The sequence below is a fragment of the Musa acuminata genome, chromosome BXJ2-8, assembly GCF_036884655.1.
Source record: "Musa acuminata AAA Group cultivar baxijiao chromosome BXJ2-8, Cavendish_Baxijiao_AAA, whole genome shotgun sequence".
In the NCBI taxonomy this organism is placed as follows: domain Eukaryota; kingdom Viridiplantae; phylum Streptophyta; class Magnoliopsida; order Zingiberales; family Musaceae; genus Musa; species Musa acuminata.
In genome coordinates, this window is record NC_088345.1 from 42065945 (window position 1) to 42091636 (window position 25692).

General features: G+C 51.0%; 38 non-coding genes across 38 annotated transcripts; all 38 read right to left on the bottom strand.

Annotated features, from left to right (window-relative positions):
* Nucleotides 1–55: 55 nt before the first annotated feature.
* LOC135620469 (5S ribosomal RNA) lies at nt 56–174 on the bottom strand. The gene has a single exon (XR_010489711.1). It is a non-coding gene; the product is annotated as a 5S ribosomal RNA (ribosomal RNA).
* Nucleotides 175–641: 467 nt separating this feature from the next.
* LOC135620506 (5S ribosomal RNA) lies at nt 642–760 on the bottom strand. The gene has a single exon (XR_010489749.1). It is a non-coding gene; the product is annotated as a 5S ribosomal RNA (ribosomal RNA).
* A 468-nt stretch (nt 761–1228) lies between these two features.
* LOC135621542 (5S ribosomal RNA) lies at nt 1229–1347 on the bottom strand. The gene has a single exon (XR_010490706.1). It is a non-coding gene; the product is annotated as a 5S ribosomal RNA (ribosomal RNA).
* Nucleotides 1348–1814: 467 nt separating this feature from the next.
* On the bottom strand, nt 1815–1933 carry LOC135620583 (5S ribosomal RNA). The gene has a single exon (XR_010489826.1). It is a non-coding gene; the product is annotated as a 5S ribosomal RNA (ribosomal RNA).
* A 468-nt stretch (nt 1934–2401) lies between these two features.
* On the bottom strand, nt 2402–2520 carry LOC135621625 (5S ribosomal RNA). The gene has a single exon (XR_010490788.1). It is a non-coding gene; the product is annotated as a 5S ribosomal RNA (ribosomal RNA).
* Nucleotides 2521–2990: 470 nt separating this feature from the next.
* On the bottom strand, nt 2991–3109 carry LOC135621543 (5S ribosomal RNA). Its single transcript, XR_010490707.1, has one exon. It is a non-coding gene; the product is annotated as a 5S ribosomal RNA (ribosomal RNA).
* Nucleotides 3110–3579: 470 nt separating this feature from the next.
* On the bottom strand, nt 3580–3698 carry LOC135621626 (5S ribosomal RNA). The gene has a single exon (XR_010490789.1). It is a non-coding gene; the product is annotated as a 5S ribosomal RNA (ribosomal RNA).
* Nucleotides 3699–4168: 470 nt separating this feature from the next.
* LOC135621545 (5S ribosomal RNA) lies at nt 4169–4287 on the bottom strand. Its single transcript, XR_010490709.1, has one exon. It is a non-coding gene; the product is annotated as a 5S ribosomal RNA (ribosomal RNA).
* Nucleotides 4288–4754: 467 nt separating this feature from the next.
* Nucleotides 4755–4873, bottom strand: LOC135621621 (5S ribosomal RNA). Its single transcript, XR_010490784.1, has one exon. It is a non-coding gene; the product is annotated as a 5S ribosomal RNA (ribosomal RNA).
* A 468-nt stretch (nt 4874–5341) lies between these two features.
* Nucleotides 5342–5460, bottom strand: LOC135621627 (5S ribosomal RNA). The gene has a single exon (XR_010490790.1). It is a non-coding gene; the product is annotated as a 5S ribosomal RNA (ribosomal RNA).
* A 468-nt stretch (nt 5461–5928) lies between these two features.
* LOC135621622 (5S ribosomal RNA) lies at nt 5929–6047 on the bottom strand. Its single transcript, XR_010490785.1, has one exon. It is a non-coding gene; the product is annotated as a 5S ribosomal RNA (ribosomal RNA).
* A 468-nt stretch (nt 6048–6515) lies between these two features.
* On the bottom strand, nt 6516–6634 carry LOC135621628 (5S ribosomal RNA). Its single transcript, XR_010490791.1, has one exon. It is a non-coding gene; the product is annotated as a 5S ribosomal RNA (ribosomal RNA).
* A 470-nt stretch (nt 6635–7104) lies between these two features.
* Nucleotides 7105–7223, bottom strand: LOC135621629 (5S ribosomal RNA). Its single transcript, XR_010490792.1, has one exon. It is a non-coding gene; the product is annotated as a 5S ribosomal RNA (ribosomal RNA).
* Nucleotides 7224–7693: 470 nt separating this feature from the next.
* Nucleotides 7694–7812, bottom strand: LOC135621630 (5S ribosomal RNA). The gene has a single exon (XR_010490793.1). It is a non-coding gene; the product is annotated as a 5S ribosomal RNA (ribosomal RNA).
* Nucleotides 7813–8282: 470 nt separating this feature from the next.
* Nucleotides 8283–8401, bottom strand: LOC135621546 (5S ribosomal RNA). The gene has a single exon (XR_010490710.1). It is a non-coding gene; the product is annotated as a 5S ribosomal RNA (ribosomal RNA).
* Nucleotides 8402–8871: 470 nt separating this feature from the next.
* Nucleotides 8872–8990, bottom strand: LOC135621631 (5S ribosomal RNA). The gene has a single exon (XR_010490794.1). It is a non-coding gene; the product is annotated as a 5S ribosomal RNA (ribosomal RNA).
* A 470-nt stretch (nt 8991–9460) lies between these two features.
* LOC135621547 (5S ribosomal RNA) lies at nt 9461–9579 on the bottom strand. Its single transcript, XR_010490711.1, has one exon. It is a non-coding gene; the product is annotated as a 5S ribosomal RNA (ribosomal RNA).
* Nucleotides 9580–10046: 467 nt separating this feature from the next.
* Nucleotides 10047–10165, bottom strand: LOC135621623 (5S ribosomal RNA). Its single transcript, XR_010490786.1, has one exon. It is a non-coding gene; the product is annotated as a 5S ribosomal RNA (ribosomal RNA).
* A 468-nt stretch (nt 10166–10633) lies between these two features.
* LOC135621632 (5S ribosomal RNA) lies at nt 10634–10752 on the bottom strand. Its single transcript, XR_010490795.1, has one exon. It is a non-coding gene; the product is annotated as a 5S ribosomal RNA (ribosomal RNA).
* A 470-nt stretch (nt 10753–11222) lies between these two features.
* On the bottom strand, nt 11223–11341 carry LOC135620587 (5S ribosomal RNA). The gene has a single exon (XR_010489829.1). It is a non-coding gene; the product is annotated as a 5S ribosomal RNA (ribosomal RNA).
* Nucleotides 11342–11811: 470 nt separating this feature from the next.
* Nucleotides 11812–11930, bottom strand: LOC135620481 (5S ribosomal RNA). The gene has a single exon (XR_010489724.1). It is a non-coding gene; the product is annotated as a 5S ribosomal RNA (ribosomal RNA).
* Nucleotides 11931–12400: 470 nt separating this feature from the next.
* On the bottom strand, nt 12401–12519 carry LOC135621633 (5S ribosomal RNA). Its single transcript, XR_010490796.1, has one exon. It is a non-coding gene; the product is annotated as a 5S ribosomal RNA (ribosomal RNA).
* A 470-nt stretch (nt 12520–12989) lies between these two features.
* Nucleotides 12990–13108, bottom strand: LOC135621634 (5S ribosomal RNA). The gene has a single exon (XR_010490797.1). It is a non-coding gene; the product is annotated as a 5S ribosomal RNA (ribosomal RNA).
* Nucleotides 13109–13578: 470 nt separating this feature from the next.
* Nucleotides 13579–13697, bottom strand: LOC135620496 (5S ribosomal RNA). The gene has a single exon (XR_010489739.1). It is a non-coding gene; the product is annotated as a 5S ribosomal RNA (ribosomal RNA).
* A 470-nt stretch (nt 13698–14167) lies between these two features.
* Nucleotides 14168–14286, bottom strand: LOC135621548 (5S ribosomal RNA). The gene has a single exon (XR_010490712.1). It is a non-coding gene; the product is annotated as a 5S ribosomal RNA (ribosomal RNA).
* A 467-nt stretch (nt 14287–14753) lies between these two features.
* LOC135621549 (5S ribosomal RNA) lies at nt 14754–14872 on the bottom strand. Its single transcript, XR_010490713.1, has one exon. It is a non-coding gene; the product is annotated as a 5S ribosomal RNA (ribosomal RNA).
* A 467-nt stretch (nt 14873–15339) lies between these two features.
* Nucleotides 15340–15458, bottom strand: LOC135620459 (5S ribosomal RNA). The gene has a single exon (XR_010489699.1). It is a non-coding gene; the product is annotated as a 5S ribosomal RNA (ribosomal RNA).
* A 470-nt stretch (nt 15459–15928) lies between these two features.
* Nucleotides 15929–16047, bottom strand: LOC135620859 (5S ribosomal RNA). The gene has a single exon (XR_010490089.1). It is a non-coding gene; the product is annotated as a 5S ribosomal RNA (ribosomal RNA).
* A 286-nt stretch (nt 16048–16333) lies between these two features.
* On the bottom strand, nt 16334–16451 carry LOC135620895 (5S ribosomal RNA). Its single transcript, XR_010490124.1, has one exon. It is a non-coding gene; the product is annotated as a 5S ribosomal RNA (ribosomal RNA).
* A 468-nt stretch (nt 16452–16919) lies between these two features.
* Nucleotides 16920–17038, bottom strand: LOC135620900 (5S ribosomal RNA). The gene has a single exon (XR_010490129.1). It is a non-coding gene; the product is annotated as a 5S ribosomal RNA (ribosomal RNA).
* Nucleotides 17039–17321: 283 nt separating this feature from the next.
* LOC135620497 (5S ribosomal RNA) lies at nt 17322–17440 on the bottom strand. The gene has a single exon (XR_010489740.1). It is a non-coding gene; the product is annotated as a 5S ribosomal RNA (ribosomal RNA).
* Nucleotides 17441–17908: 468 nt separating this feature from the next.
* Nucleotides 17909–18027, bottom strand: LOC135621709 (5S ribosomal RNA). The gene has a single exon (XR_010490871.1). It is a non-coding gene; the product is annotated as a 5S ribosomal RNA (ribosomal RNA).
* Nucleotides 18028–18513: 486 nt separating this feature from the next.
* Nucleotides 18514–18632, bottom strand: LOC135621140 (5S ribosomal RNA). Its single transcript, XR_010490366.1, has one exon. It is a non-coding gene; the product is annotated as a 5S ribosomal RNA (ribosomal RNA).
* A 486-nt stretch (nt 18633–19118) lies between these two features.
* On the bottom strand, nt 19119–19236 carry LOC135620775 (5S ribosomal RNA). Its single transcript, XR_010490009.1, has one exon. It is a non-coding gene; the product is annotated as a 5S ribosomal RNA (ribosomal RNA).
* Nucleotides 19237–19722: 486 nt separating this feature from the next.
* LOC135621787 (5S ribosomal RNA) lies at nt 19723–19841 on the bottom strand. Its single transcript, XR_010490945.1, has one exon. It is a non-coding gene; the product is annotated as a 5S ribosomal RNA (ribosomal RNA).
* A 486-nt stretch (nt 19842–20327) lies between these two features.
* LOC135620893 (5S ribosomal RNA) lies at nt 20328–20445 on the bottom strand. The gene has a single exon (XR_010490122.1). It is a non-coding gene; the product is annotated as a 5S ribosomal RNA (ribosomal RNA).
* Nucleotides 20446–20931: 486 nt separating this feature from the next.
* On the bottom strand, nt 20932–21050 carry LOC135620995 (5S ribosomal RNA). Its single transcript, XR_010490223.1, has one exon. It is a non-coding gene; the product is annotated as a 5S ribosomal RNA (ribosomal RNA).
* A 2377-nt stretch (nt 21051–23427) lies between these two features.
* Nucleotides 23428–23546, bottom strand: LOC135621008 (5S ribosomal RNA). Its single transcript, XR_010490236.1, has one exon. It is a non-coding gene; the product is annotated as a 5S ribosomal RNA (ribosomal RNA).
* Nucleotides 23547–25692: the final 2146 nt, after the last annotated feature.

Below are 25692 nucleotides of genomic sequence, written 5' to 3' on the forward strand. Positions count from 1 at the left end.
GAAAAATTGAAAAGCTTAAAAGAGGGTTCTAAGTAAGTCTTCTGGGGCGCAAAAAGCAGTGCAACACGAGGACTTCCCAGGGGGTCACCCATCCTAGTACTACTCTCGCCCAAGCACGCTTAACTTCGGAGTTCTGATGGGATCCGGTGCTTTAGTGCTGGTATGATCGCACTCGTTTTGTGTGCGTCGTCCCCCGCCTTTGTACTCTCGAACGATCTCGGAATCGCCATTGTCGGATCTCTCCGATGCCCACAGGCCGACCGCGTACCGGACACGGCAAGCGCGCGCCGAAACCTTCGGGACTTTCTCGAACGAACTCGGAATCGCTATTGCGGCCCCATTCCGGAAAGCTCTCTCCGAGCCCCACGAGACTGACTGCGTAGCGGTCACGGTAAATTCCGAGGCCCAAAACCATCGCCTCGGAGGCCGACGGGAGAGGTTTTGGCCGCTCGGGGCGCAAAAACGAGTGCAACAGGGGGTCACCCATCCTAGAACCACTGTATGTTTATGAAGAAATTTTTAGATGATGATTTCATTATTCTCCTGCTATATGTTAATGACATATTTATTGTTGGCCATAATGCTGGAAAAATTGAAAAGCTTAAAAGAGGGTTCTAAGTAAGTCTTCTGGGGCGCAAAAAGGAGTGCAACACGAGGACTTCCCAGGGGGTCACCCATCCTAGTACTACTCTCGCTCAAGCACGCTTAACTTCGGAGTTCTGATGGGATCCGGTGCTTTAGTGCTGGTATGATCGCACTCGTTTTGTGTGCGTCGTCCCTCGCCTTTGTACTCTCGAACGATCTCGGAATCGCCATTGTCGGATCTCTCCGATGCCCACGAGGCCGACCGCGTACCGGACACGGCAAGCGCGCGCCGAAACCTTCGGGACTTTCTCGAACGAACTCGGAATCGCTATTGCGGCCCCATTCCGGAAAGCTCTCTCCGAGCCCCACGAGACTAACTGCGTAGCCGTCACGGCAAATTCCGAGGCCCAAAACCATCGCCTCGGAGGCCGACGGGAGAGGTTTTGGCCGCTCGGGGCGCAAAAACGAGTGCAACAGGGGGTCACCCATCCTAGAACCACTGTATGTTTATGAAGAAATTTTTAGATGATGATTTCATTATTCTCCTGCTATATGTTAATGACATATTTATTGTTGGCCATAATGCTGGAAAAATTGAAAAGCTTAAAAGAGGGTTCTAAGTAAGTCTTCTGGGGCGCAAAAAGGAGTGCAACACGAGGACTTCCCAGGGGGTCACCCATCCTAGTACTACTCTCGCCCAAGCACGCTTAACTTCGGAGTTCTGATGGGATCCGGTGCTTTAGTGCTGGTATGATCGCACTCGTTTTTTGTGCGTCGTCCCCCGCCTTTGTACTCTCGAACGATCTCGGAATCGCCATTGTCGGATCTCTCCGATGCCCACAGGCCGACCGCGTACCGGACACGGCAAGCGCGCGCCGAAACCTTCGGGACTTTCTCGAACGAACTCGGAATCGCTATTGCGGCCCCATTCCGGAAAGCTCTCTCCGAGCCCCACGAGACTGACTGCGTAGCGGTCACGGCAAATTCCGAGGCCCAAAACCATCGCCTCGGAGGCCGACGGGAGAGGTTTTGGCCGCTCGGGGCGCAAAAACGAGTGCAACAGGGGGTCACCCATCCTAGAACCACTGTATGTTTATGAAGAAATTTTTAGATGATGATTTCATTATTCTCCTGCTATATGTTAATGACATATTTATTGTTGGCCATAATGCTGGAAAAATTGAAAAGCTTAATAGAGGGTTCTAAGTAAGTCTTCTGGGGCGCAAAAAGCAGTGCAACACGAGGACTTCCCAGGGGGTCACCCATCCTAGTACTACTCTCGCCCAAGCACGCTTAACTTCGGAGTTCTGATGGGATCCGGTGCTTTAGTGCTGGAATGATCGCACTCGTTTTGTGTGCGTCGTCCCTCGCCTTTGTACTCTCGAACGATCTCGGAATCGCCATTGTCGGATCTCTCCGATGCCCACGAGGCCGACCGCGTACCGGACACGGCAAGCGCGCGCCGAAACCTTTGGGACTTTCTCGAACGAACTCGGAATCTCTATTGCGGCCCCATTCCGGAAAGCTCTCTCCGAGCCCCACGAGACTGACTGCGTAGCGGTCACGGTAAATTTCGAGGCCCAAAACCATCGCCTCGGAGGCCGACGGGAGAGGTTTTGGCCGCTCGGGGCGCAAAAACGAGTGCAACAGGGGGTCACCCATCCTAGAACCACTGTATGTTTATGAAGAAATTTTTAGATGATGATTTCATTATTCTCCTGCTATATGTTAATGACATATTTATTGTTGGCCATAATGCTGGAAAAATTGAAAAGCTTAAAAGAGGGTTCTTAGTAAGTCTTCTGGGGCGTAAAAAGGAGTGCAACACGAGGACTTCCCAGGGGGTCACCCATCCTAGTACTACTCTCGCCCAAGCACGCTTAACTTCGGAGTTCTGATGGGATCCGGTGCTTTAGTGCTAGTATGATCGCACTCGTTTTTTGTGCGTCGTCCCTCGCCTTTGTACTCTCGAACGATCTCGGAATCGCCATTGTCGGATCTCTCCGATGCCCACGAGGCCGACCGCGTACCGGACACGGCAAGCACGCGCCGAAACCTTCGGGACTTTCTCGAACGAACTCGGAATCGCTATTGCGGCCCCATTCCGGAAAGCTCTCTCCGAGCCCCACGAGACTGACTGCGTAGCGGTCACGGCAAATTCCGAGGCCCAAAACCATCGCCTCGGAGGCCGACGGGAGAGAGGTTTTGGCCGCTCGGGGCGCAAAAACGAGTGCAACAGGGGGTCACCCATCCTAGAACCACTGTATGTTTATGAAGAAATTTTTAGATGATGATTTCATTATTCTCCTGCTATATGTTAATGACATATTTATTGTTGGCCATAATGCTGGAAAAATTGAAAAGCTTAAAAGAGGGTTCTAAGTAAGTCTTCTGGGGCGCAAAAAGGAGTGCAACACGAGGACTTCCCAGGGGGTCACCCATCCTAGTACTACTCTCGCCCAAGCACGCTTAACTTCGGAGTTCTGATGGGATCCGGTGCTTTAGTGCTGGTATGATCGCACTCGTTTTGTGTGCGTCGTCCCTCGCCTTTGTACTGTCGAACGATCTCGGAATCGCCATTGTCGGATCTCTCCGATGCCCACGAGGCCGACCGCGTACCGGACACGGCAAGCACGCGCCGAAACCTTCGGGACTTTCTCGAACGAACTCGGAATCGCTATTGCGGCCCCATTCCGGAAAGCTCTCTCCGAGCCCCACGAGACTGACTGCGTAGCGGTCACGGCAAATTCCGAGGCCCAAAACCATCGCCTCGGAGGCCGACGGGAGAGAGGTTTTGGCCGCTCGGGGCGCAAAAACGAGTGCAACAGGGGGTCACCCATCCTAGAACCACTGTATGTTTATGAAGAAATTTTTAGATGATGATTTCATTATTCTCCTGCTATATGTTAATGACATATTTATTGTTGGCCATAATGCTGGAAAAATTGAAAAGCTTAAAAGAGGGTTCTAAGTAAGTCTTCTGGGGCGCAAAAAGGAGTGCAACACGAGGACTTCCCAGGGGGTCACCCATCCTAGTACTACTCTCGCCCAAGCACGCTTAACTTCGGAGTTCTGATGGGATCCGGTGCTTTAGTGCTAGTATGATCGCACTCGTTTTGTGTGCGTCGTCCCTCGCCTTTGTACTCTCGAACGATCTCGGAATCGCCATTGTCGGATCTCTCCGATGCCCACGAGGCCGACCGCGTACCGGACACGGCAAGCACGCGCCGAAACCTTCGGGACTTTCTCGAACGAACTCGGAATCGCTATTGCGGCCCCATTCCGGAAAGCTCTCTCCGAGCCCCACGAGACTGACTGCGTAGCGGTCACGGCAAATTCCGAGGCCCAAAACCATCGCCTCGGAGGCCGACGGGAGAGAGGTTTTGGCCGCTCGGGGCGCAAAAACGAGTGCAACAGGGGGTCACCCATCCTAGAACCACTGTATGTTTATGAAGAAATTTTTAGATGATGATTTCATTATTCTCCTGCTATATGTTAATGACATATTTATTGTTGGCCATAATGCTGGAAAAATTGAAAAGCTTAAAAGAGGGTTCTAAGTAAGTCTTCTGGGGCGCAAAAAGGAGTGCAACACGAGGACTTCCCAGGGGGTCACCCATCCTAGTACTACTCTCGCCCAAGCACGCTTAACTTCGGAGTTCTGATGGGATCCGGTGCTTTAGTGCTGGTATGATCGCACTCGTTTTGTGTGCGTCGTCCCCCGCCTTTGTACTCTCGAACGATCTCGGAATCGCCATTGTCGGATCTCTCCGATGCCCACAGGCCGACCGCGTACCGGACACGGCAAGCGCGCGCCGAAACCTTCGGGACTTTCTCGAACGAACTCGGAATCGCTATTGCGGCCCCATTCCGGAAAGCTCTCTCCGAGCCCCACGAGACTGACTGCGTAGCGGTCACGGCAAATTCCGAGGCCCAAAACCATCGCCTCGGAGGCCGACGGGAGAGGTTTTGGCCGCTCGGGGCGCAAAAACGAGTGCAACAGGGGGTCACCCATCCTAGAACCACTGTATGTTTATGAAGAAATTTTTAGATGATGATTTCATTATTCTCCTGCTATATGTTAATGACATATTTATTGTTGGCCATAATGCTGGAAAAATTGAAAAGCTTAAAAGAGGGTTCTAAGTAAGTCTTCTGGGGCGTAAAAAGGAGTGCAACACGAGGACTTCCCAGGGGGTCACCCATCCTAGTACTACTCTCGCCCAAGCACGCTTAACTTCGGAGTTCTGATGGGATCCGGTGCTTTAGTGCTGGAATGATCGCACTCGTTTTGTGTGCGTCGTCCCTCGCCTTAGTACTCTCGAACGATCTCGGAATCGCCATTGTCGGATCTCTCCGATGCCCACGAGGCCGACCGCGTACCGGACACGGCAAGCGCGCGCCGAAACCTTCGGGACTTTCTCGAACGAACTCGGAATCTCTATTGCGGCCCTATTCCGGAAAGCTCTCTCCGAGCCCCACAAGACTGACTGCGTAGCGGTCACGGCAAATTCCGAGGCCCAAAACAATCGCCTCGGAGGCCGACGGGAGAGGTTTTGGCCGCTCGGGGCGCAAAAACGAGTGCAACAGGGGGTCACCCATCCTAGAACCACTGTATGTTTATGAAGAAATTTTTAGATGATGATTTCATTATTCTCCTGCTATATGTTAATGACATATTTATTGTTGGCCATAATGCTGGAAAAATTGAAAAGCTTAAAAGAGGGTTCTAAGTAAGTCTTCTGGGGCGCAAAAAGGAGTGCAACACGAGGACTTCCCAGGGGGTCACCCATCCTAGTACTACTCTCGCCCAAGCACGCTTAACTTCGGAGTTCTGATGGGATCCGGTGCTTTAGTGCTAGTATGATCGCACTCGTTTTGTGTGCGTCGTCCCTCGCCTTTGTACTCTCGAACGATCTCGGAATCGCCATTGTCGGATCTCTCCGATGCCCACGAGGCCGACCGCGTACCGGACACGGCAAGCACGCGCCGAAACCTTCGGGACTTTCTCGAACGAACTCGGAATCGCTATTGCGGCCCCATTCCGGAAAGCTCTCTCCGAGCCCCACGAGACTGACTGCGTAGCGGTCACGGCAAATTCCGAGGCCCAAAACCATCGCCTCGGAGGCCGACGGGAGAGGTTTTGGCCGCTCGGGGCGCAAAAACGAGTGCAACAGGGGGTCACCCATCCTAGAACCACTGTATGTTTATGAAGAAATTTTTAGATGATGATTTCATTATTCTCCTGCTATATGTTAATGACATATTTATTGTTGGCCATAATGCTGGAAAAATTGAAAAGCTTAAAAGAGGGTTCTAAGTAAGTCTTCTGGGGCGTAAAAAGGAGTGCAACACGAGGACTTCCCAGGGGGTCACCCATCCTAGTACTACTCTCGCCCAAGCACGCTTAACTTCGGAGTTCTGATGGGATCCGGTGCTTTAGTGCTGGAATGATCGCACTCGTTTTGTGTGCGTCGTCCCTCGCCTTTGTACTCTCGAACGATCTCGGAATCGCCATTGTCGGATCTCTCCGATGCCCACGAGGCCGACCGCGTACCGGACACGGCAAGCGCGCGCCGAAACCTTCGGGACTTTCTCGAACGAACTCGGAATCTCTATTGCGGCCCTATTCCGGAAAGCTCTCTCCGAGCCCCACAAGACTGACTGCGTAGCGGTCACGGCAAATTCCGAGGCCCAAAACAATCGCCTCGGAGGCCGACGGGAGAGGTTTTGGCCGCTCGGGGCGCAAAAACGAGTGCAACAGGGGGTCACCCATCCTAGAACCACTGTATGTTTATGAAGAAATTTTTAGATGATGATTTCATTATTCTCCTGCTATATGTTAATGACATATTTATTGTTGGCCATAATGCTGGAAAAATTGAAAAGCTTAAAAGAGGGTTCTAAGTAAGTCTTCTGGGGCGCAAAAAGGAGTGCAACACGAGGACTTCCCAGGGGGTCACCCATCCTAGTACTACTCTCGCCCAAGCACGCTTAACTTCGGAGTTCTGATGGGATCCGGTGCTTTAGTGCTAGTATGATCGCACTCGTTTTGTGTGCGTCGTCCCTCGCCTTTGTACTCTCGAACGATCTCGGAATCGCCATTGTCGGATCTCTCCGATGCCCACGAGGCCGACCGCGTACCGGACACGGCAAGCACGCGCCGAAACCTTCGGGACTTTCTCGAACGAACTCGGAATCGCTATTGCGGCCCCATTCCGGAAAGCTCTCTCCGAGCCCCACGAGACTGACTGCGTAGCGGTCACGGCAAATTCCGAGGCCCAAAACCATCGCCTCGGAGGCCGACGGGAGAGAGGTTTTGGCCGCTCGGGGCGCAAAAACGAGTGCAACAGGGGGTCACCCATCCTAGAACCACTGTATGTTTATGAAGAAATTTTTAGATGATGATTTCATTATTCTCCTGCTATATGTTAATGACATATTTATTGTTGGCCATAATGCTGGAAAAATTGAAAAGCTTAAAAGAGGGTTCTAAGTAAGTCTTCTGGGGCGCAAAAAGGAGTGCAACACGAGGACTTCCCAGGGGGTCACCCATCCTAGTACTACTCTCGCCCAAGCACGCTTAACTTCGGAGTTCTGATGGGATCCGGTGCTTTAGTGCTAGTATGATCGCACTCGTTTTGTGTGCGTCGTCCCTCGCCTTTGTACTCTCGAACGATCTCGGAATCGCCATTGTCGGATCTCTCCGATGCCCACGAGGCCGACCGCGTACCGGACACGGCAAGCACGCGCCGAAACCTTCGGGACTTTCTCGAACGAACTCGGAATCGCTATTGCGGCCCCATTCCGGAAAGCTCTCTCCGAGCCCCACGAGACTGACTGCGTAGCGGTCACGGCAAATTCCGAGGCCCAAAACCATCGCCTCGGAGGCCGACGGGAGAGATGTTTTGGCCGCTCGGGGCGCAAAAACGAGTGCAACAGGGGGTCACCCATCCTAGAACCACTGTATGTTTATGAAGAAATTTTTAGATGATGATTTCATTATTCTCCTGCTATATGTTAATGACATATTTATTGTTGGCCATAATGCTGGAAAAATTGAAAAGCTTAAAAGAGGGTTCTAAGTAAGTCTTCTGGGGCGCAAAAAGGAGTGCAACACGAGGACTTCCCAGGGGGTCACCCATCCTAGTACTACTCTCGCCCAAGCACGCTTAACTTCGGAGTTCTGATGGGATCCGGTGCTTTAGTGCTAGTATGATCGCACTCGTTTTGTGTGCGTCGTCCCTCGCCTTTGTACTCTCGAACGATCTCGGAATCGCCATTGTCGGATCTCTCCGATGCCCACGAGGCCGACCGCGTACCGGACACGGCAAGCACGCGCCGAAACCTTCGGGACTTTCTCGAACGAACTCGGAATCGCTATTGCGGCCCCATTCCGGAAAGCTCTCTCCGAGCCCCACGAGACTGACTGCGTAGCGGTCACGGCAAATTCCGAGGCCCAAAACCATCGCCTCGGAGGCCGACGGGAGAGAGGTTTTGGCCGCTCGGGGCGCAAAAACGAGTGCAACAGGGGGTCACCCATCCTAGAACCACTGTATGTTTATGAAGAAATTTTTAGATGATGATTTCATTATTCTCCTGCTATATGTTAATGACATATTTATTGTTGGCCATAATGCTGGAAAAATTGAAAAGCTTAAAAGAGGGTTCTAAGTAAGTCTTCTGGGGCGCAAAAAGGAGTGCAACACGAGGACTTCCCAGGGGGTCACCCATCCTAGTACTACTCTCGCCCAAGCACGCTTAACTTCGGAGTTCTGATGGGATCCGGTGCTTTAGTGCTGGTATGATCGCACTCGTTTTGTGTGCGTCGTCCCTCGCCTTTGTACTCTCGAACGATCTCGGAATCGCCATTGTCGGATCTCTCCGATGCCCACGAGGCCGACCGCGTACCGGACACGGCAAGCGCGCGCCGAAACCTTTGGGACTTTCTCGAACGAACTCGGAATCGCTATTGCGGCCCCATTCCGGAAAGCTCTCTCCGAGCCCCACGAGACTGACTGCGTAGCGGTCACGGCAAATTCCGAGGCCCAAAACCATCGCCTCGGAGGCCGACGGGAGAGAGGTTTTGGCCGCTCGGGGCGCAAAAACGAGTGCAACAGGGGGTCACCCATCCTAGAACCACTGTATGTTTATGAAGAAATTTTTAGATGATGATTTCATTATTCTCCTGCTATATGTTAATGACATATTTATTGTTGGCCATAATGCTGGAAAAATTGAAAAGCTTAAAAGAGGGTTCTAAGTAAGTCTTCTGGGGCGCAAAAAGGAGTGCAACACGAGGACTTCCCAGGGGGTCACCCATCCTAGTACTACTCTCGCCCAAGCACGCTTAACTTCGGAGTTCTGATGGGATCCGGTGCTTTAGTGCTAGTATGATCGCACTCGTTTTGTGTGCGTCGTCCCTCGCCTTTGTACTCTCGAACGATCTCGGAATCGCCATTGTCGGATCTCTCCGATGCCCACGAGGCCGACCGCGTACCGGACACGGCAAGCACGCGCCGAAACCTTCGGGACTTTCTCGAACGAACTCGGAATCGCTATTGCGGCCCCATTCCGGAAAGCTCTCTCCGAGCCCCACGAGACTGACTGCGTAGCGGTCACGGCAAATTCCGAGGCCCAAAACCATCGCCTCGGAGGCCGACGGGAGAGAGGTTTTGGCCGCTCGGGGCGCAAAAACGAGTGCAACAGGGGGTCACCCATCCTAGAACCACTGTATGTTTATGAAGAAATTTTTAGATGATGATTTCATTATTCTCCTGCTATATGTTAATGACATATTTATTGTTGGCCATAATGCTGGAAAAATTGAAAAGCTTAAAAGAGGGTTCTAAGTAAGTCTTCTGGGGCGCAAAAAGGAGTGCAACACGAGGACTTCCCAGGGGGTCACCCATCCTAGTACTACTCTCGCCCAAGCACGCTTAACTTCGGAGTTCTGATGGGATCCGGTGCTTTAGTGCTGGTATGATCGCACTCGTTTTGTGTGCGTCGTCCCCCGCCTTTGTACTCTCGAACGATCTCGGAATCGCCATTGTCGGATCTCTCCGATGCCCACAGGCCGACCGCGTACCGGACACGGCAAGCGCGCGCCGAAACCTTCGGGACTTTCTCGAACGAACTCGGAATCGCTATTGCGGCCCCATTCCGGAAAGCTCTCTCCGAGCCCCACGAGACTGACTGCGTAGCGGTCACGGCAAATTCCGAGGCCCAAAACCATCGCCTCGGAGGCCGACGGGAGAGGTTTTGGCCGCTCGGGGCGCAAAAACGAGTGCAACAGGGGGTCACCCATCCTAGAACCACTGTATGTTTATGAAGAAATTTTTAGATGATGATTTCATTATTCTCCTGCTATATGTTAATGACATATTTATTGTTGGCCATAATGCTGGAAAAATTGAAAAGCTTAAAAGAGGGTTCTAAGTAAGTCTTCTGGGGCGTAAAAAGGAGTGCAACACGAGGACTTCCCAGGGGGTCACCCATCCTAGTACTACTCTCGCCCAAGCACGCTTAACTTCGGAGTTCTGATGGGATCCGGTGCTTTAGTGCTGGAATGATCGCACTCGTTTTGTGTGCGTCGTCCCTCGCCTTTGTACTCTCGAACGATCTCGGAATCGCCATTGTCGGATCTCTCCGATGCCCACGAGGCCGACCGCGTACCGGACACGGCAAGCGCGCGCCGAAACCTTTGGGACTTTCTCGAACGAACTCGGAATCGCTATTGCGGCCCCATTCCGGAAAGCTCTCTCCGAGCCCCACGAGACTGACTGCGTAGCGGTCACGGTAAATTTCGAGGCCCAAAACCATCGCCTCGGAGGCCGACGGGAGAGGTTTTGGCCGCTCGGGGCGCAAAAACGAGTGCAACAGGGGGTCACCCATCCTAGAACCACTGTATGTTTATGAAGAAATTTTTAGATGATGATTTCATTATTCTCCTGCTATATGTTAATGACATATTTATTGTTGGCCATAATGCTGGAAAAATTGAAAAGCTTAAAAGAGGGTTCTAAGTAAGTCTTCTGGGGCGTAAAAAGGAGTGCAACACGAGGACTTCCCAGGGGGTCACCCATCCTAGTACTACTCTCGCCCAAGCACGCTTAACTTCGGAGTTCTGATGGGATCCGGTGCTTTAGTGCTAGTATGATCGCACTCGTTTTGTGTGCGTCGTCCCTCGCCTTTGTACTCTCGAACGATCTCGGAATCGCCATTGTCGGATCTCTCCGATGCCCACGAGGCCGACCGCGTACCGGACACGGCAAGCACGCGCCGAAACCTTCGGGACTTTCTCGAACGAACTCGGAATCGCTATTGCGGCCCCATTCCGGAAAGCTCTCTCCGAGCCCCACGAGACTGACTGCGTAGCGGTCACGGCAAATTCCGAGGCCCAAAACCATCGCCTCGGAGGCCGACGGGAGAGAGGTTTTGGCCGCTCGGGGCGCAAAAACGAGTGCAACAGGGGGTCACCCATCCTAGAACCACTGTATGTTTATGAAGAAATTTTTAGATGATGATTTCATTATTCTCCTGCTATATGTTAATGACATATTTATTGTTGGCCATAATGCTGGAAAAATTGAAAAGCTTAAAAGAGGGTTCTAAGTAAGACTTCTGGGGCGCAAAAAGCAGTGCAACACGAGGACTTCCCAGGGGGTCACCCATCCTAGTACTACTCTCGCCCAAGCACGCTTAACTTCGGAGTTCTGATGGGATCCGGTGCTTTAGTGCTAGTATGATCGCACTCGTTTTGTGTGCGTCGTCCCTCGCCTTTGTACTCTCGAACGATCTCGGAATCGCCATTGTCGGATCTCTCCGATGCCCACGAGGCCGACCGCGTACCGGACACGGCAAGCGCGCGCCGAAACCTTTGGGACTTTCTCGAACGAACTCGGAATCGCTATTGCGGCCCCATTCCGGAAAGCTCTCTCCGAGCCCCACGAGACTGACTGCGTAGCGGTCACGGCAAATTTCGAGGCCCAAAACCATCGCCTCGGAGGCCGACGGGAGAGAGGTTTTGGCCGCTCGGGGCGCAAAAACGAGTGCAACAGGGGGTCACCCATCCTAGAACCACTGTATGTTTATGAAGAAATTTTTAGATGATGATTTCATTATTCTCCTGCTATATGTTAATGACATATTTATTGTTGGCCATAATGCTGGAAAAATTGAAAAGCTTAAAAGAGGGTTCTAAGTAAGTCTTCTGGGGCGTAAAAAGGAGTGCAACACGAGGACTTCCCAGGGGGTCACCCATCCTAGTACTACTCTCGCCCAAGCACGCTTAACTTCGGAGTTCTGATGGGATCCGGTGCTTTTGTGCTAGTATGATCGCACTCGTTTTGTGTGCGTCGTCCCTCGCCTTTGTACTCTCGAACGATCTCGGAATCGCCATTGTCGGATCTCTCCGATGCCCACGAGGCCGACCGCGTACCGGACACGGCAAGCACGCGCCGAAACCTTCGGGACTTTCTCGAACGAACTCGGAATCGCTATTGCGGCCCCATTCCGGAAAGCTCTCTCCGAGCCCCACGAGACTGACTGCGTAGCGGTCACGGCAAATTCCGAGGCCCAAAACCATCGCCTCGGAGGCCGACGGGAGAGAGGTTTTGGCCGCTCGGGGCGCAAAAACGAGTGCAACAGGGGGTCACCCATCCTAGAACCACTGTATGTTTATGAAGAAATTTTTAGATGATGATTTCATTATTCTCCTGCTATATGTTAATGACATATTTATTGTTGGCCATAATGCTGGAAAAATTGAAAAGCTTAAAAGAGGGTTCTAAGTAAGTCTTCTGGGGCGCAAAAAGGAGTGCAACACGAGGACTTCCCAGGGGGTCACCCATCCTAGTACTACTCTCGCCCAAGCACGCTTAACTTCGGAGTTCTGATGGGATCCGGTGCTTTAGTGCTAGTATGATCGCACTCGTTTTGTGTGCGTCGTCCCTCGCCTTTGTACTCTCGAACGATCTCGGAATCGCCATTGTCGGATCTCTCCGATGCCCACGAGGCCGACCGCGTACCGGACACGGCAAGCACGCGCCGAAACCTTCGGGACTTTCTCGAACGAACTCGGAATCGCTATTGCGGCCCCATTCCGGAAAGCTCTCTCCGAGCCCCACGAGACTGACTGCGTAGCGGTCACGGCAAATTCCGAGGCCCAAAACCATCGCCTCGGAGGCCGACGGGAGAGAGGTTTTGGCCGCTCGGGGCGCAAAAACGAGTGCAACAGGGGGTCACCCATCCTAGAACCACTGTATGTTTATGAAGAAATTTTTAGATGATGATTTCATTATTCTCCTGCTATATGTTAATGACATATTTATTGTTGGCCATAATGCTGGAAAAATTGAAAAGCTTAAAAGAGGGTTCTAAGTAAGACTTCTGGGGCGCAAAAAGGAGTGCAACACGAGGACTTCCCAGGGGGTCACCCATCCTAGTACTACTCTCGCCCAAGCACGCTTAACTTCGGAGTTCTGATGGGATCCGGTGCTTTAGTGCTAGTATGATCGCACTCGTTTTGTGTGCGTCGTCCCTCGCCTTTGTACTCTCGAACGATCTCGGAATCGCCATTGTCGGATCTCTCCGATGCCCACGAGGCCGACCGCGTACCGGACACGGCAAGCACGCGCCGAAACCTTCGGGACTTTCTCGAACGAACTCGGAATCGCTATTGCGGCCCCATTCCGGAAAGCTCTCTCCGAGCCCCACGAGACTGACTGCGTAGCGGTCACGGCAAATTCCGAGGCCCAAAACCATCGCCTCGGAGGCCGACGGGAGAGAGGTTTTGGCCGCTCGGGGCGCAAAAACGAGTGCAACAGGGGGTCACCCATCCTAGAACCACTGTATGTTTATGAAGAAATTTTTAGATGATGATTTCATTATTCTCCTGCTATATGTTAATGACATATTTATTGTTGGCCATAATGCTGGAAAAATTGAAAAGCTTAAAAGAGGGTTCTAAGTAAGACTTCTGGGGCGCAAAAAGGAGTGCAACACGAGGACTTCCCAGGGGGTCACCCATCCTAGTACTACTCTCGCCCAAGCACACTTAACTTCGGAGTTCTGATGGGATCCGGTGCTTTAGTGCTAGTATGATCGCACTCGTTTTGTGTGCGTCGTCCCTCGCCTTTGTACTCTCGAACGATCTCGGAATCGCCATTGTCGGATCTCTACGATGCCCACGAGGCCGACCGCGTACCGGACACGGCAAGCACGCGCCGAAACCTTCGGGACTTTCTCGAACGAACTCGGAATCGCTATTGCGGCCCCATTCCGGAAAGCTCTCTCCGAGCCCCACGAGACTGACTGCGTAGCGGTCACGGCAAATTCCGAGGCCCAAAACCATCGCCTCGGCGGCCGACGGGAGAGAGGTTTTGGCCGCTCGGGGCGCAAAAACGAGTGCAACAGGGGGTCACCCATCCTAGAACCACTGTATGTTTATGAAGAAATTTTTAGATGATGATTTCATTATTCTCCTGCTATATGTTAATGACATATTTATTGTTGGCCATAATGCTGGAAAAATTGAAAAGCTTAAAAGAGGGTTCTAAGTAAGTCTTCTGGGGCGCAAGAAGGAGTGCAACACGAGGACTTCCCAGGGGGTCACCCATCCTAGTACTACTCTCGCCCAAGCACGCTTAACTTCGGAGTTCTGATGGGATCCGGTGCTTTAGTGCTGGTATGATCGCACTCGTTTTTTGTGCGTCGTCCCCCGCCTTTGTACTCTCGAACGATCTCGGAATCGCCATTGTCGGATCTCTCCGATGCCCACAGGCCGACCGCGTACCGGACACGGCAAGCGCGCGCTGAAACCTTCGGGACTTTCTCGAACGAACTCGGAATCGCTATTGCGGCCCCATTCCGGAAAGCTCTCTCCGAGCCCCACGAGACTGACTGCGTAGCGGTCACGGCAAATTTCGAGGCCCAAAACCATCGCCTCGGAGGCCGACGGGAGAGGTTTTGGCCGCTCGGGGCGCAAAAACGAGTGCAACAGGGGGTCACCCATCCTAGAACCACTGTATGTTTATGAAGAAATTTTTAGATGATGATTTCATTATTCTCCTGCTATATGTTAATGACATATTTATTGTTGGCCATAATGCTGGAAAAATTGAAAAGCTTAAAAGAGGGTTCTAAGTAAGTCTTCTGGGGCGCAAAAAGGAGTGCAACACGAGGACTTCCCAGGGGGTCACCCATCCTAGTACTACTCTCGCCCAAGCACGCTTAACTTCGGAGTTCTGATGGGATCCGGTGCTTTAGTGCTGGTATGATCGCACTCGTTTTGTGTGCGTCGTCCCTCGCCTTTGTACTCTCGAACGATCTCGGAATCGCCATTGTCGGATCTCTCCGATGCCCACAGGCCGACCGCGTACCGGACACGGCAAGCGCGCGCCGAAACCTTCGGGACTTTCTCGAACGAACTCGGAATCGCTATTGCGGCCCCATTCCGGAAAGCTCTCTCCGAGCCCCACGAGACTGACAGCGTAGCGGTCACGGCAAATTCCGAAGCCCAAAACCATCGCCTCGGAGGCCGACGGGAGAGGTTTTGGCCGCTCGGGGCGCAAAAACGAGTGCAACAGGGGGTCACCCATCCTAGAACCACTGTATGTTTATGAAGAAATTTTTAGATGATGATTTCATTATTCTCCTGCTATATGTTAATTACATATTTATTGTTGGCCATAATGCTGGAAAAATTGAAAAGCTTAAAAGAGGGTTCTAAGTAAGTCTTCTGGGGCGCAAAAAGGAGTGCAACACGAGGACTTCCCAGGTGGTCACCCATCCTAGTACTACTCTCGCCCAAGCACGCTTAACTTCGGAGTTCTGATGGGATCCGGTGCTTTAGTGCTGGTATGATCGCACTCGTTTTGTGTGCGTCGTCCCTCGCCTTTGTACTCTCGAACGATCTCGGAATCGCCATTGTCGGATCTCTCCGATGCCCACGAGGCCGACCGCGTACCGGACACGGCAAGCGCGCGCCGAAACCTTCGGGACTTTCTCGAACGAACTCAGAATCGCTATTGCGGCCCCATTCCGGAAAGCTCTCTCCGAGCCCCACGAGACTGACTGCGTAGCGGTCACGGCAAATTCCGAGGCCCAAAACCATCGCCTCGGAGGCCGACGGGAGAGAGGTTTTGGCCGCTCGGGGCGCAAAAACGAGTGCAACAGGGGGTCACCCATCCTAGAACCACTGTATGTTTATGAAGAAATTTTTAGATGATGATTTCATTATTCTCCTGCTATATGTTAATGACAAATTTATTGTTGGCCATAATGCTAGAAAAATTGAAAAGCTTAAAAGAGGGTTCTAAGTAAGTCTTCTGGGGCGCAAAAAGGAGTGCAACACGAGGACTTCCCAGGGGGTCACCCATCCTAGTACTACTCTCGCCCAAGCAGGCTTAACTTTGGAGTTCTGATGGGATCCGGTGCTTTAGTGCAGGTATGATCGCACTTGTTTTGTGTGCGTCGTCCCTCGCCTTTGTACTCTCGAACGATCTCGGAATCGCCATTGTCGGATCTCTCCGATGCCCACGAGGCCGACCGCGTACCGGACACGGCAAGCGCGCGCCGAAACCTTCGGGACTTTCTCGAACCACTGTATGTTTATGAAGAAATTTTTAGATGATGATTTCATTATTCTCCTGCTATATGTTAATGACACATTTATTGTTGGCCATAATGCTGGAAAAATTGAAAAGCTTAAAAGAGGGTTCTAAGTAAGTCTTCTGGGGCGCAAAAAGAAGTGCAACACGAGGACTTCCCAGGGGTCACCCATCCTAGTACTACTCTCGCCTAAGCACACTTAACTTCGGAGTTCTGATGGGATCCGGTGCTTTAGTGCTGGTATGATCGCACTCGTTTTGTGTGCGTCGTCCCTCGCCTTTGTACTCTCGAACGATCTCGGAATCGCCATTGTCGGATCTCTCCGATGCCCACGAGGCCGACCGCGTACCGGACACGGCAAGCGCGCGCCGAAACCTTCGGGACTTTCTCGAACGAACTCGGAATCGCTATTGCGGCCCCATTCCGGAAAGCTCTCTCCGAGCCCCACGAGACTGACAGCGTAGCGGTCACGGCAAATTCCGAGGCCCAAAACCATCGCCTCGCTGGCCGACGGGAGAGGTTTTGGCCGCTCGGGGCGCAAAAACGAGTGCAACAGGGGGTCACCCATCCTAGAACCACTGTATGTTTATGAAGAAATTTTTAGATGATGATTTCATTATTCTCCTGCTATATGTTAATGACATATTTATTGTTGGCCATAATGCTGGAAAAATTGAAAAGCTTAAAAGAGGGTTCCAAGTAAGTCTTTTGGGGCGCAAAAAGGAGTGCAACACGAGGACTTCCCAGGGGATCACCCATCCTAGTACTACTCTCGCCCAAGCACGCTTAACTTCGGAGTTCTGATGAGATCCGGTGCTTTAGTGCTGGTATGATAGTACTCGTTTTGTGTGCGTCGTCCCTCGCCTTTGTACTCTCGAACGATCTCGGAATCGCCATTGTCGGATCTCTCCGATGCCCACGAGGCCGACCGCGTGGACACGGCAAGCGCGCGCTGAAACCTTCGGGACTTTCTCGAACCACTGTATGTTTATGAAGAAATTTTTAGATGATGATTTCATTATTCTCCTGCTATATGTTAATGACACATTTATTGTTGGCAATAATGCTGGAAAAATTGAAAAGCTTTAAAGAGGGTTCTAAGTAAGTCTTCTGGGGCGCAAAAAGGAGTGCAACACGAGGACTTCCCAGGGGGTCACCCATCCTAGTACTACTCTCGCCTAAGCACGCTTAACTTCGGAGTTCTGATGGGATCCGGTGCTTTAGTGCTGGTATGATCGCACTCGTTTTGTGTGCGTCGTCCCTCGCCTTTGTACTCTCGAACGATCTCGGAATCGCCATTGTCGGATCTCTCCGATGCCCACGAGGCCGACCGCGTACCGGACACGGCAAGCGCGCGTCGAAACCTTCGGGACTTTCTCGAACGAACTCGAAATCGCTATTGCGGCCCCATTCCGGAAAGCTCTCTCCGAGCCCCACGAGACTGACTGCGTAGCGGTCACGGCAAATTCCGAGGCCCAAAACCATCGCCTCGGAGGCCGACGGGAGAGGTTTTGGCCGCTCGGGGCGCAAAAATGAGTGCAACAGGGGGTCACCCATCCTAGAACCACTGTATGTTTATGACGAAATTTTTAGATGATGATTTCATTATTCTCCTGCTATATGTTAATGACATATTTATTGTTGGCCATAATGCTGGAAAAATTGAAAAGCTTAAAAGAGGGTTCTAAGTAAGTCTTTTGGGGCGCAAAAAGGAGTGCAACACGAGGACTTCCCAGGGGATCACCCATCCTAGTACTACTCTCGCCCAAGCACGCTTAACTTCGGAGTTCTGATGGGATCCGGTGCTTTAGTGCTGGTATGATCGCACTCATTTTGTGTGCGTCGTCCCTCGCCTTTGTACTCTCGAACGATCTCGGAATCGCCATTGTCGGATCTCTCCGATGCCCACGAGGCCGACCGCGTACCGGACACGGCAAGCGCGCGCCGAAACCTTCGGGACTTTCTCGAACGAACTCGGAATCGCTATTGCGGCCCCATTCCGGAAAGCTCTCTCCGAGCCCCACGAGACTGACTGCGTAGCGGTCACGGCAAATTCCGAGGCCCAAAACCATCACCTCGGAGGTCGACGGGAGAGGTTTTGGCCGCTCGGGGCGCAAAAACGAGTGCAACAGGGGGTCACCCATCCTAGAACCATGTCTGATCATTGTATGTTTATGAAGAAATTTTTAAATGATGATTTCATTATTCTCCTGCTATATGTTAATGAAATATTTATTGTTGGCCATAATGCTGGAAAAATTGAAAAGCTTAAAAGAGGGTTTTACGTAAGTCTTTTGGCTGCTCGGGGCGCAAAAAGGAGTGCAACACGAGGACTTCCCAAGGTGTCAACCATCCTAGTACTACTCTCGCCCAAGCACGCTTAACTTCGGAGTTCTGAAGGGATCAGGTGCTTTAGTGCTGGTTTGATCGCACTCGTTATGTGTGCGTCGTCCCTCACCTTTGTACTCTCGAACGATCTCGGAATCGCAATTGTCGGATCTCTCCGAGGCCCACGAGGCCGACCGCGTACCGGACACGGCAAGCGTGCGCCGAAACCATCGGGACTTTCTCGAACGAACTCGGAATCGCTGTTGCGGCCCAATTCCGGAAAGCTCTCTCCGAGCCCCACGAGTCTGACTGCGTAGCGGTCACGGCAAATTCCGAGGCCCAAAACCATCACCTCGGAGGTCGACGGGAGAGGTTTTGGCCGCTCGGGGCGCAAAAACGAGTGCAACAGGGGGTCACCCATCCTAGAACCATGTCTGATCATTGTATGTTTATGAAAAAAATTTTAGATGATGATTTCATTATGTTCCTGCTATATGTTAATGACATATTTATTATTGGCCATAATGCTGGGAAAATTGAAACGCTTAAAAGAGGGTTTTACGTAAGTCTTTTGGCCGCTCTGGTCGCAAAAAGGAGTGCAACACGAGGACTTCCCAGGGGTCACCCATCCTAGTACTACTCTCGCCCAAGCACGCTTAACTTCGGAGTTCTGAAGGGATCCAGTGCTTTAGTGCTGGTATGATCGCACTCGTTTTGTGAGCGTTGTCCCTTGCCTTTGTACTCTCGAACGATCTCGGAATCGCCATTGTCGGATCTCTCCGATGCCCACGAGGCCGACCGCGTACCGGACACGGCAAGCGCGCGCCGAGACCATCGGGACTTTCTCGAACGAACTCGGAATCGCTATTGCGGCCCCATTCCGGAAAGCACTCTCCGAGCCCCACGAGACTGACTGCGTAGAGGTCACGGCAAATTCCGAGGCCCAAAACCATCGCCTCGGAGGTCGACGGGAGAGGTATTGGCCGCTCGGGGCGCAAAAACGAGTGCAACAGGGGGTCACCCATCCTAGAACCATGTCTGATCATTGTATGTTTATGAAGAAATTTTTAGATGATGATTTCATTATGTTCCTGCTATATGTTAATGACATATTTATTATTGGCCATAATGCTGGGAAAATCGAAAAGCTTAAAAGAGGGTTTTACGTAAGTCTTTTGGCCGCTCTGGTCGCAAAAAGGAGTGCAACACGAGGACTTCCCAAGGGGTCAACCATCCTAGTACTACTCTCGCCCAAGCACGCTTAACTTCGGAGTTCTGATGGGATCCGGTGCTTTAGTGCTGGTATGATCGCACTCGTTATGTGTGCGTCGTCCCTCCCCTTTGTACTCTCGAACGACCTCGGAATCGCCATTGTTGGATCTCTCCGATGCCCACGAGGCCGACCGCGTATCGGACACGGCAAGCGCGCGCCGAAACCATCGGGACTTTCTCGAACGAACTCGGAATCGCTATTGCGGCCCCATTCCGGAAAGCTCTCTCCGAGCCCCACGAGAGTGACAACTTAGCGGTCACGGCAAATTCGGAGGCCCAAAACCATCGCCTCGAAGGTCGACGGGAGAGGTTGTGGCCGCTCGGGGCGCAAAAAGGAGTACAATAGGGGGTCACCCATCCTAGAACCATGTCTGATCATTGTATGTTTATGAAGAAATTTTTAGATGATGATTTCATTAATCTCCTGCTATATGTTAATGACACATTTATTGTTGGCCATAATGCTGGAAAAATTGAAAAGCTTAAAAGAGAGTTTTAAGTAAGTCTTCTGGCCGCTCGGGGCGCAAAAAGGAGTGCAACACGAGGACTTCCCAGGGGGTCACCATCCTAGTACTAATCTCGCCCAAGCACGCTTAAATTCGGAGTTCTGATGGGATCCGGTGCTTTAGTGCTGGTATGATCGCACTCATTTTGTGTGCGTCATCCCTCGCCTTTGTACTCTCGAATGATCTCGGAATCGCCATTGTCGGATCTCTCCGATGCCCACGAGGCCGACCGCGTACCGGACACGGCAAGCGCGCGCCGAAACCATCGGGACTTTCTCGAACGAACTCGGAATCGCTATTGCGGCCCCATTCTGGAAAGCTCTCTCCGAGCCCCACGAGAGTGACTGCATAGCGGTCACGACAAATTCCGAGGCCCAAAACCATCGCCTCGGAGGTCGACGAGAGAGGTTTTGGCCACTCGGGGCGCAAAAAGGAGTGCAACAGGGGGTCACCCATCCTAGAACCATGTCTAAGCATTGTATGTTTATGATGAAATTTTTAGATGATGATTTCATTATTCTCCTGCTATATGTTAATGACACATTTATTGTTGGCCATAATGCTGGAAAAATTGAAAAGGTTAAATGAGAGTTTTAAGTAAGTCTTTTGGCCACTCGGGGCACAAAAAGGAGTGCAACACGAGGACTTCCCAAGGGGTCACCCATCCTAGTACTACTCTCGCTCAAGTACGCTTAACTTCGGAGTTCTAATGGGATCCGGTGCTTTAGTGCTGGTATGATCGCAATAGTTTTGTGTGCGTCGTCCCTCGCCTTTGTACTCTCGAACGATCTCGGAATCGCCATTGTCGGATCTCTCCGATGCCCAGGAGGCCGACCGCGTACCGGACACGGCAAGCGCGCGCCGAAACTATCGGGACTTTCTCGAACGAACTCGGAATCGCTATTGCAGCCCCATTCCGGAAAGCTCTCTCCGAGCCCCACGAGACTGACTGCTTAGCGGTCACGGCAAATTCAGAGGCCCAAAACCAACACCTTGGAGGTCGACGGGAGAGGTTTTGGCCGCTCGGGGCACAAAAAGGAGGGCAACAGGGGGTCACCCATCCTAGAACCATGTCTGATCATTGTATGTTTATGAATAAATTTTTAGATGATGATTTCATTATTCTCCTGCTATATGTTAATGACAAATTTATTGTTGCCATAATGCTGGAAAAAATGAAAAGCTTAAAAGAGAGTTTTAAGTAAGTCTTTTGGCCGCTCGGGGCGCAAAAAGGAGTGCAGCACGAGACTTTCTCGAACGAACTCAGAATCGCTATTGTGGCCCCATTCCGTAAAGCTCTCTTCGAGCCCCACGAGACTGACTGCGTAGTGGTCACAAGAAATTCTGAGGCACAAAACCATCGCCTCGGAGGTCGTCGAGAGAGGTTTTGGCTACTCGGGGCGCAAAAAGGTGTGCAACACGAGGACTTCCCAGGGGATCACCCATCCTCGAACCATGTCTGATCATTATATGTTTATGAAGAAATTTTTAGATGATGATTTCATTATTCTCCTGCTATATGTTAATGACACATTTATTGTTGGCCATAATGCTGGAAAAATTAAAAAGGTTAAAAGAGAGTTTTAAGTAAGTCTTTTGGCCGCTCGGGGTGCAAAAAGGAGTGCAACACGAGACTTTCTCGAATGAACTCGGAATCGCTATTGCGGCCCCATTCCGTAAATCTCTCTTCGAGCCCCAGGAGACTGACTACGTAGTGGTCATGACAAATTCCGAGGCCCAAAACCATCGCCTCGGAGGTCGACAAGAGAGGTTTTGGCCGCTCGGGGCGTAAAAAAGTGTGCAACACGAGGACTTCCCAGGGGGTCACCCATCCTAGAACCATGTCTGATCATTGTATGTTTATGAAGAAATTTTTAGATGATTATTTCATTATTCTCCTGCTATATGTTAATGACATATTTATTGTTGCCATAATGCTGGAAAAATTGAAAAGCTTAAAAGAGAGTTTTAAGTATGTCTTTTGGCTGCTCGGGGCGCAAAAAGGAGTGCAACACGAGACTTTCTCGAATGAACTCGGAATCGCTATTGCGGCCCCATTCCGGAAAGCACTCTTCGAGCCCCACTAGACTGACTGCGTAGCGGTCATGGCAAATTCTGAGGCCCAAAACCATCGCCTCGGAGGTCGACAAGAGTGGTTTTGGCCGCTCGGGGCGCAAAAAGGAGTGCAACACGAGGACTTCCCAAGGGGTCACCCTTCCTAGAACCATGTCTGATCATTGTATGTTTATGAAGAAATTTTTAGATGATGATTTCTTTAATATCCTACTATATGTTAAAGACATATTTATTGTTGGCCATACTGCTGGAAAAATTGAAAAGCTTAAAAGAGAGTTTTATGTAAGTCTTTTGGCCGCTCGGAGCGCAAAAAGGAGTGCAACACGAGGACTTCCCAAGGGGTCACCCATCCTAGAACCATGTCTTATCATTGTATGTTTATGAAGAAATTTTTAGATGATGATTTCATTATTCTCCTACTATATGTGAATGACATATTTATTGTTGGCCATAATGCTGGAAAAATTGAAAAGCTTAAAAGAGAGTTTTAAGTAAGCCTTTTGGCCGCTAGGGGCGCAAAAAGGAGTGCAACACGAGACTTTCTCAAACGAACTCGGAATCGCTATTACGGCCCCATTCCGTAAAGCTCTATTCGAGCCCCACGAGACTGACTGCGTAGCGGTCACGGCAAATTCCGAGGCCCAAAACCATCGCCTCGGAGGTCGACGAGAGAGGTTTTGGCCACTCGGGGCGCAAAAAGGTGTGCAAAACGAGGACTTCCCAGGGGGTCACCCATCCTAGAACCATGTCTGATCATTGTATGTTTATGAAGAAATATTTAGATGATGATTTCATTATTCTCCTGCTATATGTTAATGACATATTTATTGTTGGCCATAATGCTGGAAAAATTGAAAAGCTTAAAAGAGAGTTTTAAGTAAGTCTTTTGGCCGCTTGGGGCGCAAAAAGGAGTGCAACACGATACTTTCTCGAACGAACTCAGAATCGCTATTGCGGCCCCATTTCGGAAAGCTCTCTCCGAGCCCCACGAGACTGACTGCGTAGTGGTCACAGTAAATTCCAAGGCCCAAAAACAGGGGCACAAAATGGAGTGCAACACGAGGACTTCCTAGGGGGTCACCCATCCTAGTACTACTCTCACCCAAGCACACTTAACTTCGGAGTTCTTATGGGATCCGGTGCTTTAGTGCTAGTATGATCACAATCATTTTGTGTGGGTCGTCCCTCGCCTTTATGCACATCGCGGACAGCGTATCGACGACCGAAGCCCATTGCGTGCCCCAAAACCTCTCGAACGATCTCAGAATCGCCATTGTCGGATCTCTCCGATGCTCACAAGGCCGACTGCGTACCGGACACGGCAAGCGCATGCCGAAACCATCGGGACTTTCTCGAACGAACTCGGAATCGCTATTGCGGCCCCATTCCGAAAAGCTCTCTCCGAGCCCCACGAGACTGACAGCGTAGTGGTCACGACAAATTCCGAGGCCCAAAACCATCGCCTTGGAGGTCGACGGGAGAGGTTTTGGCTGCTCGGGGCACAAAAAGGAGTGCAACACGAGGACTTCCCAGGGGGTCACATGTTAGGATCAAGAGCACTAAGAGGGGGGTGAATTAGTGTAGCGGAAAACCTTCTATGATAAAAACTATGTTCGTTCGTTGAAAGTGATTTCAGTAAGAAAGTTGATTCGTAAATCACTTTAACTTTTATTTAAGCGAGATGCAGCAAAGATATAAATGCAGTTTGCAGTTATGATCCAAATCAGATAGTAGGCGCAAACTAAAATTTGATATTCATATAAAAAAACTGATTTACGTCTAAATGCTGATTCGTAAATCACTTTATTAAGCGAACTGAAGTTTAAGCAAGGAAATAAAGGCAGTTTGCAGTTATGATAGAAATCAAAGAGTAAACACAAATTGAAATATGATGATCGTACGCTAAAACTGATTTACGCCTAAACGCTGATTCGGAAAGTGCAAAGCTTGAAACCCGATCGTATATGCGCAGAAAGTAGTAAGCTTTTGAGGAGGTTTGCAGTAAAGATAATGTGCTCAAAGTAAATGCAAACCGAGATTTAGAGTGGTTCGGTCAATCTTGACCTGCTCCACTTTTGGCTTCCTCCACCGACGAGGTCACCGACGTCAACTAGAGGCCTTCCTTCAATAGGCGAAGGCGAACCACCCTTTTACAGTTTCACTCCTTTTGACGGGCTTAGGAGACAACCCTTACAGAATTTTCTCTCCTCTCTTTAAAGCTCAAAACTTGGAAGAAAAGAGGGAGAAGAACTTTTGTCCTTTACAACAAGTTTGAGCTCTAAAAATCACAGAATAAAATCAGAATTTCGGTGGTTTCTAGGTGCCCTTTCAGTGCTGAAAGGGTGGGGTATTTATAGGCCCCAACCCAGTTTGAATTTGGAGCTCAAAACTGTCAATTCCCGAAATTCCGGGATCTGGTGGTTGCACCTCCTGACTGAGGCGGTTGCACCGCCTAGCAGAGCTCGAAGATTGAGCCTCTGGGTGGTGCCACCTTTGTTAGGGGTGGTTGCACCTCCTGCTAGAGCTCGAAGACCGAGCTCAGGCGGTGCCACCTCCTATCAAGGGAGGTTGCACCACCCAATCTCGCTCGGAGACTGAGCCCAGGCGGTGCCACCGCCTGGCTGGGGCGGTTGCACCACCCAGTCTCGCTCGGAGACTGAGCACAAGCGGTGCAACCTCCTGGCTTGGGCGGTTCAACCGCCTGGCAGAAATCAGGGTCCGAATGGGTTGATCCATTCGGCCCAATTTGGGTTTTTCAGGGGCCCAATTGCCCCAAGATTAAGTTAATGGGATCACCTCCCATTTCTAACTTAATCATTGTGCTAACTATGATATTTCCTAAGACATTTACTGCAACTTGCTCCGGTGCGTCAATCGCTTCTTCCGATGAGCTTCCGGCGAACTTCCGTCGATCATCCGATGAACCCTCGGTGATGCTCCTGCGGACTTCCGGCAAACTCCTGGACTTGTGACGATCCACTTGGTGAGTTCCGACGAGCTTCTTTGGCAAGCTCATGGACTTCTCGGATTTGTTGCCGTAGAACCTCCGATGATTGTCCGAACTTCCATCGAACTCTCGAACTCCCAACGTGATCATTGTCTTGACTCCGGAGCAACTCCTGCTGCATGTTTTACTTCCATCGTAGTTAATCCTTCACATGTAAAACAAAACTTTGATCAAGACAATTAATCCTAAGCAATTAACCAAGTTGTCCGGCTTGTCATTGGTCCCTTGACGCTTCGTCCGATTCTTCGGCGCATCGTCCTCTCCTGCGGCCTATTGCCCAATCGGCCAGTTGACTCCGTAACTCTG